Source organism: Phaethon aethereus (assembly GCF_964289735.1).
Source record: "Phaethon aethereus genome assembly, chromosome: 1".
Classification (NCBI taxonomy): Eukaryota; Metazoa; Chordata; class Aves; order Phaethontiformes; family Phaethontidae; genus Phaethon; species Phaethon aethereus.
The window spans coordinates 128,636,775-128,655,404 of record NC_138575.1 but is presented as its reverse complement, the minus strand read 5'-3'; the positions used below and the strand labels follow the sequence as shown (position 1 = coordinate 128,655,404).

Below are 18,630 nucleotides of genomic sequence, written 5' to 3'. Positions count from 1 at the left end.
CAATTTCCATTGTGGTGACATAATTAGCTTAAATTACAGCAGGGGATATTGAAGTTGGAGACAAACATATTTTGAACTGCAAGGATTGCAAAGCAGTGGGAAAAAAATTCTGCAAAGCTCAAAAAAAATAATCTTGACTGAAAGAGAAGGTTAGACAGAAATTGTTCAGAAATTGTTTAAGTCTTTTTGATCCTGCCTGAGGCAAAAATCTGGACTGCACAGCCTTTCAAATCCCCTTCAAGCCCTATTTATTATACTTATCATTCCTTTATGAAAAAAATTAACTCTATGAAAAGCAGCATGGAGAATAAGATAGAGACCTATGCTAATTCATAGCATAATTTTTCACAGAACTTTAAGCGTTGGTTTGCATAGAAACATGATCATGTGCATTTCCTATAGTTAATACATTTTCAACTTTTAGATTGAGTGCTTGATAACAATGGAGAAAAACAAAAAAAGGGGACTGAGAAACAATACCTGCAGTCTGACTGGCTATAATAAGAACAACACTTATTAAATTATTTCTTCTCCTGAATTAGCTTACTGCTGTTGAAATTGGCTTCTCTGTGTCATTGTAGTTTCTTGTAGTATCATATTTTTTTATGGAATGACAGTGCAAAATGTAAGGGCAGCACTTCCTTTTCTCTATGTTTAATTCTACTGAAAACTGCTAACCTCAACTTCTTAGCTAAGATATAAGGAGCTTGTTTTACTTTAAATGATGTATAAGATTTCTCTGAAGTTTGGTGGCAGAATGATAGTTAGGTGTGCACTGTAATATATGGATGCAAAGTATACAGGAAAGAAAGGCTACGTGAGTGTTGGGATGCTATTAGATATTTAAAAGTACTTAAACCCAAAATTAGATTAACTACCTAAACTCAATAATTAACCCAGCATTTATATTCCAGGTCTGAAGAATATGATGAGTCTGTAATCAGGACTAACATGAACTGCCTATGAAGAAGGAGATAGAGAGGCTGTGATGGCAGGAGATGTGACCGTAATGCGTGGCTTCAATCATACTGCGCTAGCATTGTGATCCTAAAACTGGGCTCCCGGATCTTGGCAACTGCTGGTCTATATGCCTGCCTTCCCCATATGGCAAAAGTTGGTAAAACCACTCTGAGGAATAAAATTAACAACATGTGACATTTGCTTAGAAAGATCTGCTGTAGCTTTTTGTTAAAGGAAGTCCTGGGCTGCTTTAAAGAAGTCAACAAGCATGCAGAGAAGGATGATTTGAGATTTTGAAGGATTTTTTTGAGAGGCATTAGATAACTTCATGGACAACAGGCTGGCAAATAAATGATACAAGGAATAGGTAGTAATGTGTTTCCGGATATCCCCAATCCAAGAGCTATGGATGCTAGGGGTGAAGGCAGTATGAGGGGAACAGTCTGCGGAAAGCAACCAGACTGGTACGTTCTCCTTGCCCAAGCCTGTCCTAATATCACGACCAGAGACACTTTGCTGGTCTAGACAGAACTCTGGTTTGATGCAGTTGTTGCAGGCCTATAAAATACCAATTCTGCAACCTATAACACTGAGACACCTCTGGCAAATGCAGAGTTATGTGAGACCAAGAATATTTGTTAAGAGCAGTGTTGTTCTCATCCAAATTCATGCCAAATCCTATGCAAGATGTTTCTTTCTTTTTCTAAGTTACAGGGAAGTATGTGGTGTTATAAATAGATCCTCTTTCAGTAGTAAACAGGAAAAGGGTTTGATTTGTTACTACGTTGGCATAATATATTATTTATGTTACTCATACATAATATTTTTTCTAGCTGTTGCTAAGAGTCTCTAAACACTTGACTTTTTATCTAAATCAAGGAAAAAAAAATAGTAAACATGATACATGTTAAAATGCTTTCCATGTCTGCATCATATGCCAATTATTTAGTTATCACAATTTTCCACTGTAATGAGAAAGTCTGAAAAAGCTGACAAAGTTGAGGCAACACGAACAGTTCATCTGAGAATCCAACTGCATCTCCCTCTGGGGAGTTAAAGGGCATAACTTCTCTGTGGCTGAACAGATTGCTCCCAACTGGAGCAAGGAGGAAACGGAGACCACGTCCTAACTCCTTGAATCATGTTGCAGCTGCAGCCCTTCTCAGGCAGCGCAATACAAATCTGCTCCTCACCCAGGCAGTACGGCTTGGAAGATTACAACACAGATCAGATGAATCTAAATGATAATGCACAAGACAAACTTCAGGAATTACAGATTTCATAAAAAGCATGTTTCAAACTAGTAATAAGCTTGTAACAATTAAGGAAAGGCTGAAAAATAGATAAGTCTTTTCACCTGGCCCTTGCACAGCCTGGTTTAAAATCAGCCTTCTGATATTTATTCTTCCTAAATATTCAATGCTGCATCCTTAGTGACATTTCTTAGAAGCAAAATATGACTTTCTTCCTGACCCACTCAAATAAAGAGCTCTGTACTGGGAAAGACATGCACATCCTCTTATTAACTGGCTTGTTATTCCTGTTCATCACTCCTGAACTGTGCAAAGAAACCATTATCACCAAATTACGGTCTACAAAATGCATGGAATAAAAACTAAGATGATTTGGATGGAGACAAAACAACACATTATATCCACAATGTATGTTGAGAGCTTTATTAAACAAAGTTGTAAGGAAAGTCACTTATCTTATTCCTCTCTTGGCTGTCACTTTATCTTTTTCCTATGCTCCATTACCTCTGCACAAGCCCAGGAGGTGTTTGTATGTAATAGCATTTCATTCTTGATTGAATTTACACTGAGCGTTCCCTCATATTATGCATACATGTGATTTTGCATTTTATTGCCATTTAAAAAAATCTTGTTAACCCCATGCAATACTTTGGGAAATATACGTTATAACCAAATTTTTAAAAATATATTTTTAATTCCCACAGATGCAAAAACATGAGACTTCTGTTCAAGAAATATTTCTGCAGTTCTTATTCCTGAAAAGGACATAATTATAATGCACTGTGCATGTTTGTTGCAATTTTGAAACTGTGCTCCAAAGTAGCCGTTGCAAGTAGATTAATGCCAAACCAGACAACAGTCTGCTCTTTGATGGCCAAATAGTTAAATGGTTTGGAAACCTGAGATAACATGCCTAACATTTGAGTAGCAAAAAACATACAATCACTTCTGTTATGATCTACCCCAATTTTGGCTCTAAGAATAAGAATTAGAAATTATTTTGTCATTGCTCACTGAGACATGCCGGGAATTTGTATCGCAGCTGAAACACGATCAAAACAAGTGAAGTGTGGTGTTAGTTTTTTGGTTTTTTTTTTTAATAGAATCAACAGTGACTAAAAAATTTGTAAAGAGATGTGAAGTCAGGATGCCTGCCCTGCACGGTTTACAAGCTTCTTCCCAAAGAACTCATATAGAAAATCTCCATAGCATACGGGTGACAAAAACTGATAAGTATCGAGGATAAATGAAAATACTGAAGAAAGGATGACATGGATAATAAAAACCTCTGCATTTTGGAAATAAAATTAAATATATGATTTATTAGATGTTATAATCCTACTTTTTCAGAGAAATTGGGTATATAAAGCACAGAAATTTCAAGTGTGTTCTGAATCAATACATTTTGTTTCCTTTTTGTACAATGCTACTCCCTTCTCTCCCATAACTGCAAGAATAGGAGTGTAAATTCAACCAGATTTCTATCATGGAGATCTTAATTTTAAATTAGGGGTTTTTTTGTATCATTATTTTTAAGTGGCTTAAAAGTTTAATGCAAGCTTAGGGCTTGTATTAAGCCATACAAAACTAAAAAAGTGAAGTTTAAACATTAAGAGTTACTGTATTGAAAAAGTTGCAGTTTTTAACCTGGATCACTCTCCACTCTCCTAGATTTCCTCATCAAAACACAAACAGAAGGACATGCACAAATACCTGCATTTTTAAAATATATTTAAGACCAATGAAATAATGTCATTGAGAGAGAGAGCTGAATATCAGCAAATATTAAAAAGTATACTGTAGTATTTCAGAAACTACTTGTAACAAGGTACTTTCCTTCAAGGTGGGCATTAGAGGGGACAGAATTATGACCATTTCCATTAAATCTTACATTTATCACTGAATTTTTCATTAAAAGTAGCTTTCCACATTGATGTGGATACTTGGCTTTAGATAAAAGTCTTTAAAAAAAAAGTTCTTGTCAAACATAATAGGAAAAAATGCTCTGAGAAAATGCTGTGTAGTTATTTCCATCTTCTACTATCTGAACTTACTTTTCTTCAGTGCAAACCATAAAATAAGAACTACAAACTAGGTCTAATATTGAACCTTTATGCTGCTTAGCAGATATTTCTTAATTAGTTCAAAAAATATCTTCCCAATTAGGTTTTTTTTCCTTTTTCTTTCCCTAATCAGAATACTAGCAGACAGCAGGATGCTTGCCCAGAAACAGTATGCCATGGACAACTCTTACAGGAACTGGCATCCTTTATACAGTGTCACCTTCCTCACAGTGCATACCTCACAGGAAAAATTCAAATAAGTTTGGAAAAGAAAGGAAAAAAATACAGAGATGGATTGAAATGAAGTCAGGATGTCTCCAAGGAAAAGAATCGGTAGCAAAACATTAAAAGAAAGATATCATTATTTTCTGTTGAGTATTGTGAAAAAATGCTTGTTTTCACATTATTTTTAACAATCCATTACAATTCCTTTGATGTACAAGGAACTGAAAATGAGTCCTGCTCTTCATTCTTTTCTTTCTGAGACAGTACTAAAAAAAATAATCTGCTATTTATACACTTTTTCTGCTGGAAACTATCATTACAGTGAAAAAATCTCATTATGCAATGGCAGTAGAAGGAGAGAAAGTTGAAAATTATAACCTAAATGGCTATTTACCCATCATTCAAAACAGGCTGAAGAATCATTTATCCTATATATTGTTAAATATCATCCCTGGTCATCAATACCACAGCAAAGTCTCACAATGATCATATAGCCCATGCACTTCAGAAATAGGCATGCAGTGTTACATGAAGTCAAGAGAACATATTTTCTGTGAATCCTACAGTGAAACCCCCCCAATTTTCTCATTAGAAAAAAAATAAATGCTTTGTATGCTGCCCTAAGAGGTCTCCATAGGCTGTCCTGTTACTTTAATTAAGATTTGTGATTTTGAGATTGTCTAATGAAAGAATTTCAAAGGAATTGGGTAATGAGCACCCAAAGAAATTAAAAGTCAAGTGCACAATTTCCTTAGATTCAGCTGACAATTCTGGTTTATGTATAAATCATTCTAATGATTAGAGACATACAAAATGATTAAGTTAATTTTTAGGTTCATAATTAAACAAAATACATGAATTCTTACCTTGACAAGACACATTAGGGGAAAAATTAATAAAAAATAGAAACCAATATACAAAATGAACCAACATGACTGAACAGACGTTTCAACATGCAAGATTTTCCTCAGTCTCACCATATTTAGCTATAAAGTTTAAAAGAACGATACTTGTTAGACATTGTTCTCAGAAGGCAATTGATGTTTGACCTAAAAACTTCTGCAGTCTAGCAGGAAGAGAGGGGAATTTATTTACATTAAATTTGCATAAACTCATCTAGATAAAAAACAAGAGCACTTCTATCTTACAAATCTTTCTACTTCACTGAATTTTTGCACTACATCAATATGGACCTTTATACAACTATGTCTTAAAGGAGGCAAACAGTCTTGCAAACTTTTCCAATTCAACAATTACACTGTTCTTCCCACCCTTTACTTTCCACCTACATTTCATCCATCTTTCCTGTCTTCTTTTAACCGTAAGACCTGTGAGACAATTTCACCTACTTTTTCCCCAGCTCAGAACATTGATCTAAGTCATGACTGAAACCACTTATAAATATGCAACTTTTTCCATCCACATACACTTTATCAGTATTATAATTAAAATGCAGAAAACCCCACTAATTCTTTTCCTGTGAGCCCTCTATCTCTAAATTGATCCTATAACAACAATTGCTGTGGATTATTATTGCAGGTGTGTATAGTTCTGGAACAAGTAGTTTAGTATAGGTAAGCAGAAGTGCTATTTTTGAGTTCATAACATCAGGCCCAACATGGTACGATAGACCTTAGTCATTGCTCAGAAGGGCCAGTTGGCTGTGCCCATCCCAAATTCAGCTTCCACCTGCCTCCAAAGCACTTCCTCCTGACTTGAACCAATCTGCATGAGAGATCCGCACCAGTAAATTAGTACTAAGTTTACCAATTTTTTTCTTCTGCATTAGTCAAAGAATATTTACAAAATACAAATGGCTAAGTTGATTTTATTGACTCACAGCACATTGATGCTAAGCTCATAGAGATATAATCTAATACCCACAGATATCATTTGATTCCCTAGCATCTATATTCTTGTTCTTTATCACATGCTTTAATGACAGGTCTGGAGGAAAAAAAAAAGCCCCACCTGAAATCACAATACCAGTAAACAAGCTAATAATTTGTATGGATTCTGATGTGCTGTTATTTCTCTGCAAAACACAATCACTTTGTCAGAGCTGAATACCACATCTGAATGTCATTATAGGAATGTGCCAAATATACCAGTTTTCATCACATAAATATTATGCCATATGGGCCACATATGAAGAGGTAGAAGGATGTATAAGAACAGTTAAAAATGCTATCAGTGCTGATCACGATGCACAGTAGGAATTTAAGACACACTCCTAAGATACCACAAAGGAAAACAGGCGCATTCATATGGTCAAACATATGTCAGAAGCTTGGACATTTAGCCTGAGACCTAGTCCCACACCATGCCACCTTCAAAACTGTCTGTTTGAATAAATGATTCTGTGACATACACAGTAAGACATCTCTGGTAACTCACAATAGCCCAAAAGACATCATTCTTCCTCACAAACAGAGAAATGCTAAAATTCACCTTCTGTTTATTAATTTTTTCTTTTACCTTCCTTGCTTCTTGATCAAAAAAATATAACAGATCTTTCTCTGAAGAGGAAGCTGAAATAAAACAGCATCTTTGTGTTACCTCAGAGCCATTTTTTCCAAAATACTAAAACCTGTTTCTACTATAATTAGAAATTATCAGAAAGTGCTGATTTTATTTTTGTTCCAGAAAAACAAAGTGTCTAATTGTTCTGTGAAGACATCAAAAAGGAGACACAAGAAATGAACATGAAAATATAGATTTACACTTTCCTACTGCTGATATTAGAACATAATATTTCTTTGGTTTTGTTTTGTGGATTTGTGGGGGTTTTTTTAATACAAAAATAAAATTAAACTAAAACTTCGAGCTATGGTATTCAGGGATGACAAAGGAGACAGGTAGATGAGAGCGCAAGGAATCAGGCAGATTCCCAGTGTCCCAGAGGAGTAACATCGCTGCCTTCTTCTGGGGGAAGAAGGAGGAGTGAGGGGGGGCAGGGGTGGGGAGGGCACACACATTCCAAGTTACAGTGTTTGTCTTCCCAAGAAACCACTATGCGTGATGCAGCCCTGCTTCCCTGGAGATGGCTGAACTCCTGCCTGCCCACGGGGAGTGGTGAATGGATTCCTTGTTTTGCTTTGCTTGCGTGTGCGGCTTTTGCTTTACCTATTAAACTGTCTTTATCTCAACCCATGAGTTTTCTTACTTTTACTCTTCTGATTCTCTTCCCCGTCCCACCATGCGGGTGTGAGTGAGCGGCTGCGTGGGGCTTAGTTGCCGGCTGGGGTTAACCACAACAATTTTATTACCTAACCTCCACTTCAATGGATTATTTTTTTAAAGGAAATCTACCCAGGATTATCATTGCACTGTAACAGTCTGGATCAAAGAGCATTTATTACAAATTTAGGACCTATTTTTAAGAATTGACATCAGCAAAAGTCTTCATATCAGTAGTTACTAACAAACTACCACTGCACATTTGGGATAGTTATACCCTGCTCTTGCCTAGTTATCTAAGCACACAAAAATGAATAGTAAACATTATATATTTTTCTTGTTCAGTGGATCAGTTTAGCTCATATTTTGTCACGCTGAATGGTTTTCCTACCTTTTATCAACTATTTCTGATTCAAGGTTTTATAATAATCCCTCAAGAAAAAGATGGATAAGCATTATCTTTTCTTAAGCTGTACTTCTGTGAGCAGCATGTAACAGCAGCAACTGAGTTACTTGCATATTAGCGGCTAATAGGAAAACTTTTCTGGAGCAAATAGAGTAGATAGTTGCAATATTTGAACTGCATGAACCCCAGTGTGAATTCCATGCTTAACAATTCAGTTAGAGGATCTGACAAGTCCAGAAGCATGAGAAAGAAAGTTGGAAGCCGGCTGAGGTGACTAAACCTCTGTCTGAAACTCACATTTGGCTGCACAAAATCTTTCATATAAGCAGAAAGCACACAAACTTTAGGAGTGCCATGGTGATAAGTTAAATTGATCTTTTAGCTCAATAAGAGCAATGGTCCACAGAAGCAGCAGAATACAGTTCTGGGAATTGATTTGTTACCTTGCTTATTGTATCAACTAGTAACAGAGACAGACGAGAGGTTTGAATAATGTGAAATGGTCCACATTCACTATAAAAACAATTTTCTTTTAATTAAGTCCTTCTTCAGCACTTGATTATGTGAAGAGCTGAATTCGCTGGTTCAATTCAGAAAAATACTTCAATGTCTTTCTTGACAAAAACGTATAGTCTTATTGCTTTTAATGGGATTACTTTCATATTTCACGCTCAATGTGTACTCAGCAATATTCTAGGATTTCATTGCAGTGCGTAATAACATGAAAAATTAATATTCTGTCTATTTACATTGTAAATCTGTTGTCTGCTAATATGAATGTTTGAGATTTTATTTTTTCTGGTAGTGAAGGCGGGATTGTTTTTATATCAAACAAAACAAAAACCAAACATACAACCTCCTCTCACCATACTCTGACTACTGAAAGAAAAAGAGAATCTGGAAACACTAGAATCTAGTGCTTCTTCAACATGTTGTTCATCATTAAAAAGGGGCATCTGTAGTTAGAGGTGTTAGGCAAAATCAGACATTTTGTCCTCATCTTCTGCATGCAAAATTCAGTTTAGTAGAAACAAAAGGATAATATATTGAAGAAGAGATGAGCCAAAGGGAACTCAAAGGCAAAGAAAACAGACCAGCTTTGTTCCACAAAGGTGAAGAAGAAGATGGGGCAAGTGAGTGAAGATCAGGCAAATTCAGAGTATGATGTTCCTCTCTTCTCAGTCCTCTATAATACCAGCTTCCCAAGACATGTAATTCTCTCTCTTGTTGCTTCTCTTTCTCCCCAGAACCACAGGAACTTACTGTTATTCATCCTAGATTTAGTGACAATGCATGCCTAATGATGGGTCACATGAACGAATAAATGTGTATAGTGGTTAGAGAATGGAAAAAATATTCAAGACACCTGTGCCCCTGAAAAAAGAGTCTTTATGCATCTTACATAGATTTTATAAATTTTACCTTTCACTTTTAAACAGCTCTACACAGCATAAAATTTAAATATTTTGCAGGAGCTTTAGTGAGTTAGTTGTCCGACTCCTGCTTACATTTTAGTCAACTACTTATTTGAGTAGTATTTATTACTTCACATGAGTGTTATAAAACACTATATCCATGTAAATCAAGAGAGCTCTCCACAAGAGGTTCTTTAAGCACAAAAAATTATTATAGTATTCTACTGGGAAGAGAGGAAAAGGAATTCCAAGAATTTGGCTTATTGCAGTAGAGCTAAGTCACTAGAAACTATTTACTTGACACATTCCACGGCTTAAAAAAGCTAGTGACATTTTTTAAACAATTCTTCCTGAAACAGGATGATAATGACACTGCTGGCTGCTCTGCCTCAAGAGGGAATTGTCCATCTGCTAGCAAATCCCTGAATCTATATTATTATTAAACAGTGTTTATAGAAGTATCAGAGTGCCCTTGGCACACTGAGAAACCAATAGGGCACATTTCAAGATGGGAGATTTTTTTAGTTAAAATTCTGGGATCATTTTCTTATCCACATAAAAGACATGTGTTTCAAGATCAGCCTCATTAGGAAGCTCTGCTGGGATTTGATGTTTTTATTTTCTTACAGAGGAAAACTTATTTCTCTAAGAATAGCTCCATCTCCTCACACATAAAATGAGCAAATATACAATTGTTCCCCCTAGTTTTAATTTGCATTTTATGATTACAACTAGATTAGAATTTTATACATTGCATCGTTATTTAGAAACAAGTTGCTTTTATATTTCCCACAATTTCTGAACAAAACCAAAGCCACTCATAGCTTTTTTTTTTTTTGTTACTATTGTTAACAATGTATATTAATATGGATACAAAAATACAGTCCCCTAAAACTTGTGTAACTGTCCTAACAGATCCTCACTGCTACTTAGAACTAAATAATTTGTTCGAATTTTATCAGGACTGCTCCACCTCTCAAAGAAAATCAGAACTGAGGTGGGAGGGATGCAAAGGTGGCATAAAGTCATGTTTTCCTTCCTTTAAAGTGTGTTTCATTGACAAGGTATGTAATACAGAACCTTGTTGTTTGAGAATAGTATTCATATATAATCACAGAATTATTTAAGTTGGAAGGGACCTTTGGAGACCATCTTGCCCAACTTACTGCTCAAATGGAGCCAAATTCATAGTCACATCAGGTCACACAGGGCCCTGTCCAGATTTGTGTTGAATAAGTCCAAGAATGGAGAATCCAAAACACCTCTGGACAGCCTGTTCCAATGTTTCATTATCCTCATCATGAACATTTTTTCTCCTAATATCTCATCAGAATTCCCTTTGCTGCAGCATGTGTCTGTTGCCTCTCATCCTTTTGCTGTGCACCTTTGAGAAGTGTCTGGCTCTATTGCTGCTTACAGCCACTAGATGGGAGACGGTACAGACGATAATGTCCCTCCTGAGCTCTCTAAGCATGCCCAGCTCTCAGCCTCTCCTCGTATATCAAGTGCTCCAGACCCTGACCACCTTGGTGGCCCTGCAGTGGACTCCCTCCATGTCTTTCCTGCACACTGGGAAGCCCAAAACTAGACACAGAACTCCAGATGTGGTCTGACAGATGGTGATTTGACGTTGAGGGGTTGATGTTGAGGGGAATGATCACTTCCCTCAACATGCTGGCTAGGCTCTTATTAAATGCAGCCCAGCATCTAGTTAGGCTTTTTTTGCTGCCTGGACGCATGTAGAACTCATGAAGGTTTAAACATTTTTTACACTTCCTAACGCAGCAGGATTTCCCCATGGCCCACATTGTAGACAGCGCATAATTTTAAACAGTCTTTTCATACCCGTGGTATGTTTGTAGAGGGCCCAATACAGTGGGTCTCTGAGTTGCACACACTGGTGGAATGCAAACACACAATGAAAGGCTTATTTGGATAAACGAGTTGGTCAGGTAAGGTCCAGTATTGATGGAATAGGTTGCTCATACTTATAAGATAGGTCAGACTTAGAAATACAGAAAAATATACTTGATATTGAAAAATGCAACCCCAGTGAAAAGTGCATGCTTCTAATACTCAACATATAAATGAAAATGAGCTCCTATGCTCTTGTTCTTTCCCTGCTGAACCTAACAGGATGCCAGCTGCATGAATCATGGTAATTTACCTTTTCCCAGAAGGTTATTTGGCAGGAATTGAAAAAAAAAAAAAAAATTCACAATAGGCCAATAAATGCAAACAAAGGAAAGTTATCTTCAGGCACAACTGTAGTATCAAGTATTTTTCGTTTGGATGACGAATTACAGCCTGACTGAAAACTAATTGAAAGTTTTTCTCTTACTTCAATGACTTTAGAATCAAATCCTTAGAGGTAAAATTTTTGCTCACGTCCTACTGATTAACATGATAGAGAAATAAGGAAATGGCTGTTAATCACTCTGCAAAAGACAGTGTTTAGATGGCTTTTTTATTGTTGCAGAGCACAAATATACTCTCTAACATACTGTAATGAGCTGGCCAAGTTATTTTAAAATATCATTTGTCTTTATGTGCAATAAAGTATTAAAAAATAGTCTCCTAACACATATTCTATATTCCTTGAGGTCTAATTTTCAGATTAATAGATTTTTTTTTTTCTTTTTTTCCTCCCTTTTCCATTTAAAGACTCAGATTTCCAGGCCCTCTAGAGCATCCTGCTGCATTTTTGCACGCTTTAAGAATAAGCTTAAAGGCTGACAGACATTTTTTCATTTTCCTCTATTCTATGAAAAGGTTAAAATCTTTCAGCATACAAGCTTTGTAGTTCTAACTTTTAAAATATATTTCAAAGTCTATTAATTTATTAACATTTTTTATTCACTTTGAAAACTGAAACCAGCCTTCCAGTACTTCACATAAATTAGAATTAATTTTAAAAGTCTAACAGCATGACACAATATAAAATAAGAATTCTGTTAGACATCCCATGTTAAGTAGAACAACAATGACACTCTGAAATATACATAGAATAGTGATAGTACTCTCCAGTGTGAATATATCCTATGGTGAAATTCGTAGAGGTAAAGGAAGTTTTGCACACCATTTAAGCCATGGAGTCATGTGTAGGGTTCTGCTATCAGAGGAGGTGCACAAAAATGCCAATGAACCCTCCAGCATGCTGCAGAATCAGTTTCAGCTCCAGCCCTGCTTTGGGCATTCACTGATCCTGGTCCAACAGCGTCCCAGGGAACATCTGCAGCTGTGTGTTTGTATGGAAATAGAACATCCGAGAGAATATGAAGCTTTGAAAACAACCCTCAAAGCAGCATGACAGCACAGAGAGAGGGATGTGGCAAATATGCTCCTGAAGATTGATTCTGAAAGTGTGAATGTCAGCTCTCAACTTACCGACACTGTACGTGGATTCTGGACTAGTGAACTCCTCCCTTTAAGCACATCAGAATACTAAACTGGAAAACATTCAGCTCCAAGTTTAAAATCTTCTATGATTTTCTTCAACAGTACATTATGTGAAGGTGTGCTACAGGGGTCTTTTTATATGTATGTCACTAAAATGAAACTTCTTCACACCTCTGTAGAACTGGAAGTACGCTATCCAAAAGGTTGAGGACTTCACCCTACCTCTAGCTTACGCTTCTGATATAAACTATATGGAAAGACACAAACGTCTGTGGCTGTAACTACAAGTTTTCATTTAACATGGGCATATTTAGAGTACACTGATCCATACCCCATTATACAGAATTACAGATTTTAATTTGGCAATTACAATGGCTTCTGTAAGAATAGGATATAAATTTGGAAAGCTATATTTTTATTTGCACAAAAAAATTATGTTGGAAAACAGTTTGGACAGAAAATTTCACATTCTTCGGATCTAACACAGTATTAATTTTAAGTTTGCATACAAAAATGTGTGTATAATTATAAAGTTGTACACTAAAATGCATGGTATGTAACCATGGGAAAGGATAGCTAAAAAATCCTCAAACAAGGGGAATGTCAGTTAAGCCCACTCTTTCATCTAAAGTCTGTTACTTGCAGCTTCTAAACCAATATTTCTCCTTAAAAGGTATTTTACTATCATCAGCTGCACAAGATCCTCAGCTACTGAAAAATCAATTCAGCAATTAATAGTGAAAACAATCTTGCCATTCCAACTTTATTTTCTTCTTTAATTGACAGAAGATCAAACCTACTTTTTTAATAATGGCAAATTAACTGAGTAGAAAAAAATTACCTGAATCTTTTTGGATGACTGCTTTAGGATGACACATATCACTACCTAAAATTATGTTTTCCTCTTCCTTGCTTAAAAGTCTCAATAACTAGCTTGGCTGTAGGTCTTGTTCTACATAAATACTTTCCCAGACTAGTCCCCTCTGCTGCACTTAACATCTCAGACTCAACTTATATTCTCAGAACCAATGCATAAAAGTAGGCACTGAAAAGTGTTTGTAGTCAAATCAGTTAGTAACATTACTTATTATTATTATAATAGTTTTTTACTAAATAAAATCTATTTTCATCTACTACAACTGAAAGCTACGTTTTCAATAATATATGTTACAAAAAGTTTGGATAGACAGCATGCCTTGGCAAAATCCATGGGCAGAATTTAAAATTCAAGGAAATTATAGTATTTGATCTCTTTGAATGGCATTGTTAATTATCTTTAAGCTTTGCACAGCTTCCATGGTTCACTGCTTTTAGTAGAAATCTATTCCTGCTGCAAACTTTCCTCAAAATACAATGATGGCAAAGCAGAATTTCTGAGTAAAGGCTTGTTAGCATCTTAAGTAAGAAGGGTCTTCCATTTTTCCTAATGTAGCAAAATGCAGTTTATCATCCTATTGCTCTGTCCACAAATTTCTCTTTTATGAAGAATCCCCACCTGACTTCCAAATATAAAACATCTTTATTGTTTTGAAATGACTGTGAAATGAAGCAACAGTGTAAGCTATTCTGTCATGTCCCTCAGCTACTTATATCTTGGCATATTATACATTCTCAGTATTTCCTGTGAATTTTATTTGCAGATGAAGGTTGTCTAAAGAAACAACATACGAGGCTCTTGTCAGCCTGCCTTACATTTATTTCTTTGAGGATCAAATCCTGAAAAATATCAGTCTTCAAGTAGATGCGCAAAATATAGTAATTTTCCTCTAACAAAAACATGGATGACATTAATGTTAATATTAAATTTGTTTACTACAGACGTTTTAGTGTCTTTTAGTTTAATTATACAGAATTTAACAAAATATATACAATCATGGATGGCTAAAATATGTAATGCCTTTGCTTGAAAGAAATATATACCACTTATTTGACAGAAAGATTAACTATATATGTTTGAAATGAATGGCCATTATGCTATTCTTTCAGTATGCTCCTTTTACTACATAGTATATGCATCATTTAGAAGAATTTAAGTTGTATTGTTTCTTTCATTAAAGCGAAGCTGCCACTAAAACAAGGCTTTTTTAGAATAGTTGTCTTTTTCGTTTTGTTCCATAATTAACCTTTGTACTCACACAACAGTACCAATTCACTGTAATTACCCCCAAGCAAAGTTCGAGAGGGGGCTAATGATGTCTTAAACTTTTATTTGAGGCAAAAAATGGCAGAGTTAGTGGCTATGATCTTGTGACACAATCAGGTTGAAATGAACTTAACCACAATGGCCCCAGAGACTTAGCTTCAACAACATTACATGCTGCTGTGAAAGAAAGGGCAACTTAAGGTCACTTATTTTTACCTGGGTGATTTGGAAAATGTGCCATTACATATGTTGCTAGGATGTGGGATTTCTTTGTATTTAAAATGTCTGCTTTGACATTTCAATTTCTTATTAGAATTGTGGTCCTCTGTTTTGAAAGAAAACTTAAAGGTGCAGGAGCAGACGGTCCCCATGTGCTGTAAGAAGAGCTGGTGAGGAAGGCAACCGGCTTGGCTGAACAGGGAGATTTGGCTGGGACTCAGGGAAAAGAGGAGAGTTTATCACCTCTGGAAGAAGGGGAAGGCAACTCACGAAGAGTACAAGGATCTCGTTAGGTCAAGCAGGGACAAAATTAGAAAGGTAAAAGCCCCACTAGAACTCAATCTGACCATGCTGATAAAGGATAACAAAAAATGCTTTTACAAATATATTAACAACAAAAAGAGAGGCAAGGAGAATCTCCATCCCCTACTGGATATGGCGGGGAACGTTGTCTCGAAGGACGAGGACAAGGCTGAGGTACTTAATGCCTTCTTTGCCTCAGTCTTTAATAGCCAGTCCAGGTATCCACAGGATATTCAGCCCCCTGAGCTGGAAGATGGGGATGGAGAGCACAATGTACTCCTCATAATCCAGGAGGAAGCAGTCAAGGACATGCTAAACCACCTGGATACCCACAAGTCTATGGGGCCTGATGGGATCCACCCGAGAGTACTGAGAGAGCTGGTGGAGGAGCTTGCCAAGCCACTCTCCATCATTTACCATCAGTCCTGGTTAACAGGGGAGGTCCCAGATGACTGGAGGCTTGCCAGTGTGACACCCATCTACAAAAAGGCTGGAAGGAGGATGCAGGCTTGTCAGCTGGGGAAGATTATGGAGCAGTTCATCTTGAGGGTACTCACAGGGCATGTGCAGGACAACCAAGGGATCAGGCCCAGCCAGCATGGATTTATGAAAGGCAGGTCCTTCTGTGACCAGGTGACCCGCCTAGTGGACGAGGGAAAGGCTGTGGATGTTCTCTACCTGGACTTTAGTAAAGCCTTTGACAGCGTCTCCCACAGCATTCTCCTGGAGAAACTGGCGGCTCATGGCTTAGACAGGTTTACTCTTCGCTGGGTAAAGAACTGGCTGGATGGCTGAGCTCAGAGGGTCGTGCGTTAAATCTAGTTGGCAGCCAGTCACAAGCGGTGGGAGTGTTGATCTGCTGGAGGGTAGGAGGCTCTGCAGAGAGATCTGGACAAACTGGATCCATGGGCCGAGGTCAACTATATGAGGCTTAATAAGGCCAAGTGCCAGGTCCTGCACTTGGATCACAACAACCCCATGCAACGCTACAGGCTTGGGGAGGAGTGGCTGGAGAGCTGCCCGGCAGAAAAGGACCTGGGGGTGCTGGTTGACAGTCCGCTGAACATGAACCAGCAGTGTGCCCAGGTGGCCAAGAAGGCCAACAGCATCCTGGCCTGTATCAGAAATTGCGTGGCCAGCAGGAGTAGGGAAGTGATTGTGCCTCTGTACTCGGCACTGGTGAGGCCGCACCTCAAATACTGTGTTCAGTTTTGAGCCCCTCACTAAGGGGGGTGTTGAGGTGCTCGAGTGTGTCCAAAGAAGGGCAATGAAGCTGGTGAAGGGTCTGGAGCAGAAGTGTTATGAAGAGCGGCTGAGGGAACTGGGGTTGTTCAGTCGGGAGAAGAGGAGGCTGAAGGGAGACCTTATCGCTCTCTACAACTACATGAAAGGGGGTTGTAGCGAGGTGGGAGTTGGTCTCTTCTCCCAAGTAACTAATGATAGGACAAGAGGAAATGACCTCAAGTTGTGCCAGGGGAGGTCTAGACTGGATATTAGGAAAAATTTCTTTACTGAGAGAGCGGTCAAGCATTGGAACAGGCTGCCCAGGGAGGTGGTGGAGTCACCATCACTGGACGTGTTCAAAAAATATGTAGACATGGCACTTCAGGACATGGTTTACTGGGCATGGTGGTGTTGGGTTTATGGTTGGACTTGATGATGTTAAAGGTCTTTTCCAACCTTAATGATTCTGTGATTCTGTGAAATATGAAATAAAAACAAAACCCCAAAGCAGTAAGAGCTTGGTAGCACGCCAATGGGACTAGCAGTTTGAAGTGTTCTAAATTCTAGGTAAGGAACTAGAGATGCATTATAATAAGACATCTTTCATGGAACATGTATCTTTATAATGATGAGTTTTTATAAGAGAAGTATTCCGCTGTGTTAAGATAGTATTTTACACGTAAAGTCGAAAAACTGATTAAAAAAAAAAAGGTCAATCTACTAAGATGAAACTGCTATTAAAGCTTACTGAGATGTCTGTAGAGGTGCAACAAACTCTCCAAATAGAGCACAGTGCAATACTTTGACTTTCAATGACTTTTAAATCACAAGCATGGGAGAATTATGACTACAATCTTCTACAGAATATACAGATCTGTGGAGGTAAGCACCACTTATTGGATTTCCAGCTTAGATCATATCTGGCCTGACTTTTCAGAATAGCCCAGTACCCATGTGTCCAACTTCACCAGCTAAGATACTGCTGCAGACACTCTACCCATTAAAAAGCAGGGTTGATTTTTTTTTGAGAAACATAACATTCCTTGTTAGTTTTGAAAATTCTGTCTGCCGATCTCACCTAATAATCCAGCGATAGATTTCAGAGCAGAATCAAAATTTCATTACATTCATTTCCATGTATTAAGTGATATTAAGGTGATCGTTAGACAAGAAGGAGCCAGTTAACAAAAACTGCAGACATTGATCCTTCCATTTCATCAGAGAATATATTAAATGTCACATTCTGTTGCACAGACAATTAGAGAGGTAAGCACAACAAAAAAAGTTTTCCTGCTGGTTTTGTTACCCAGCACAGCATGGGATCAAAAAAAGAGACAGGGCCAGGAACATAAGTGAGAGGAAAACCGCAATAGTGCTGGCTTAACCAGCTAAAATATTTTAGCCTTGAGTTAAGAAGAAATGCAATTTCATTTTAAATCCAGTTCATTTTAAAACATGTATAACATTAAATTAAATTCTCAAGAGTTAATAATTTGATCTCATATTTAAGTAAAAGAGAACTACAGAAAGAAGCAAGCTATGGATGTTGCCTGAGAGAACAACCTGATAAAATGAGGCATAAATAAGAAAACCATATAATTCTGAACCAAATATTTGACAACATAACATTTTAAACCCAAAACTGATCTGAAGAAGATGAAAAGATAATGTGCAAACAAGCCTTCTATGCTCCTCAACCTTTTCAAATGACATAGCAGGTATTTTAATCTAGTGTCCTGTATAGGTGATACTGCAACTACCACTTATTAAAATATACCCATGCCATTTTAAAGATATTTTCATTAATAAAACACTATATAATTCTACACAGTAAATATTG

General features: G+C 37.1%; 1 protein-coding gene across 4 annotated transcripts in view; it reads right to left on the bottom strand.

The window, feature by feature from the left end:
• DMD (dystrophin) overlaps nucleotides 1-18,630 on the bottom strand; it is a gene marked incomplete at both ends in the record, with an annotated part of 1,339,794 nt that overhangs the window by 335,983 nt on the left and 985,181 nt on the right. The gene's annotated exons all lie outside the window — the stretch shown is intronic.